This window comes from Arachis ipaensis, chromosome B10, assembly GCF_059453495.1.
Source record: "Arachis ipaensis isolate K30076 ecotype BB chromosome B10, ASM5945349v1, whole genome shotgun sequence".
In the NCBI taxonomy this organism is placed as follows: Eukaryota; Viridiplantae; Streptophyta; class Magnoliopsida; order Fabales; family Fabaceae; genus Arachis; species Arachis ipaensis.
The window spans coordinates 117,425,352-117,427,814 of record NC_142435.1 but is presented as its reverse complement, the minus strand read 5'-3'; the positions used below and the strand labels follow the sequence as shown (position 1 = coordinate 117,427,814).

Genomic DNA, 2,463 nt, shown 5'->3' with positions numbered 1-2,463 from the left:
GAGTACTGAGAGGGATTTCAGTGATCCTTTTACTCAGCTGGCCCACTTGTGCTTCCAAATTTCTAATGGAAGACCTTGTTTCATTCATGAAACTTACAGTGGCCTTAGATAGATCAGAGACTAAGTTTGCTAAATTAGAAGTATTTCGTTCAGAGTTCTCTGTCTGTTGCTGAGTGGATGATGGAAAAGGTTTATTATTGTTAAACCTGTTTCTTCCACCATTATTAAAGCCTTGTTGAGGCTTTTGATCCTTCCATGAGAAATTTGGATGATTTCTCCATGATGAGTTATAGGTGTTTCCATAAGGTTCACCTAAGTACTTCACCTCTGCTATTGCAGGGTTCTCAGGATCATAAGCTTCTTCTTCAGAAGATGCCTCTTGAGTACTGTTGGATGCAGCTTGCATTCCATTTAGACTCTAAGAAATCATATTGACTTGCTGAGTCAATATTTTGTTCTGAGCCAATATGGCATTCAGAGTATCAATCTCAAGAACTCCCTTCTTCATAGGCGTCCCATTGTTCACAGGATTCCTTTCAGAAGTGTACATGAACTGATTATTTGCAACCATGTCAATGAGTTCTTGAGCTTCTGCAGGCGTTTTCTTTAGGTGAATGGATCCACCTGCAGAAGTGTCCAATGACATCTTGGATAGCTCAAACAGACCATCATAGAATATATCCAAGATGGTCCATTCTGAAAGCATGTCAGAAGGACACTTTTTGGTCAGTCCTTTGTATCTCTCCCAAGCTTCATAGAGGGATTCACCTTCTTTCTGTCTGAAGGTTTGAACATCCACTCTAAGCTTGCTCAGCTTTTGAGGAGGAAAGAACTTGGCTAAAAAAGCCTTGACCAGCTTATCCCAAGAGTTCAGGCTGTCTTTAGGTTGAGAATCCAACCATATTCTAGCTCTGTCTCTTACAGCAAAAGGGAAAAGCATGAGCCTGTAGACTTCAGGATCTACTCCATTAGTCTTAACAGTATCACATATCTGCAAGATTTTAGTTAAGAACTGAAAAGGATCTTCAGATGGAAGTCCATGAAACTTGCAGTTCTGCTGCATCAGAGAAACTAGCTGAGGTTTCAGCTCAAAATTGTTTGCTCCAATGGCAGGAATGGAGATGCTTCTTCCATGTAAATTGGAATTAGGTGTAGTAAAGTCACCAAGCATCCTCCTTGCATTATTATTATTTTCAGTTGCCATCTCTTCTTCTTGTTTGAAAATTCCTAACAGGTGCTTACTGGTTTGTTGTAATTCAGAGTCCTTTCAGGTTCTGGATCTGCTTCAACAAGAATATTCTTGTCTTTGCTCCTGCTCATATGAAAAAGAGGAAATAGAAAATAATAATAATAATAATAATAATAAGGATCCTTTTTACCACAGTATAGAGGTCCCTGTGTGAGTAGAAGAAAAGAAGGAGATGAGAGAGAAAGAGAATTTTCGAAAATGATTTTTGAAAAAGAGTTAGTGATTTTCGAAAATAGTTTTTGAAAAGTCTTAGAAATTTTTCGAAAATTAAAATTAAAAATAATTAGTTAATAAAAAAAAGAATTTTTGAAAAAGGGAGAGATATTTTTTCGAAAATTAGAGAGATAGAGAGTTAGTTAGGTAGTTTTGAAAAAGATAAGAAACAAACAAAAAGTTAGTTAGTTAGTTGAAACAAATTTTGAAAATCAATTTTGAAAAGATAAGGAGTTAGGAAGTTAGAAAAGATATTTTGAAATCATATTTTTGAAAAAGATAAGATAAGAAGATATTTTTGAAAAGATATGATTGAAATTAATTTTTGAAAAAGATTTGATTTTTAAAATCACAATTAATGACTTGATTCACAAGAAATCACAAGATATGATTCTAGAACTTAAAGTTTGAAAATTTCTTAACAAGTAAGTAACAAACTTGAAATTTTTGAATCAAAACATTAATTGGTGATGTTATTTTCGAAAATTATGTGATAAAACTTAAGAAAAAGATTTTTGAAAAACATTTTTATAATTTTCAAAAATAACTAAAAAAAATGAAAAAGATTTGATTTTTGAAAAAAGATTTTGAAAAAGATGAGATTTTTTAATTGAAAATTTGATTTGACTCATGAAAACAACTAGATTTTAAAAATTTTTGAAAAAGTCAAATCTAATTTTCGAAATTTTAAGAGAGAAAAAGGGAAGGATATATTTTTTTTATTTTTGAATTTTTATGATGAGAGAGAAAAACATGAAAATTATGCAATGCATGAAGGTTTTTAGATCAAAACAATGAATGCATGCAAGAATGCTATGAATGTCAAGATGAACACCAAGAACACTATGAATGTCAAGATGAACACCAAGAACATATTTTTGAAAAATTTTTAATGCAAAGAAAACATGCAAGACACCAAACTTAGAATTCTTTAATGCTTAGGCACTAAGAATTCAAGAATGCATATGAAAAACAAGAAAAGACACAAAACATGCAAATGC

At 32.3% G+C, this 2,463-nt stretch overlaps 1 non-coding gene across 1 annotated transcript; it reads left to right on the top strand.

Moving 5' to 3' along the window:
• Positions 1 to 700: 700 nt before the first annotated feature.
• On the top strand, positions 701 to 808 carry LOC148581436 (small nucleolar RNA R71). The gene has a single exon (XR_015899534.1). It is a non-coding gene; the product is annotated as a small nucleolar RNA R71 (small nucleolar RNA).
• The last annotated feature ends 1,655 nt before the right edge of the window (positions 809 to 2,463 follow it).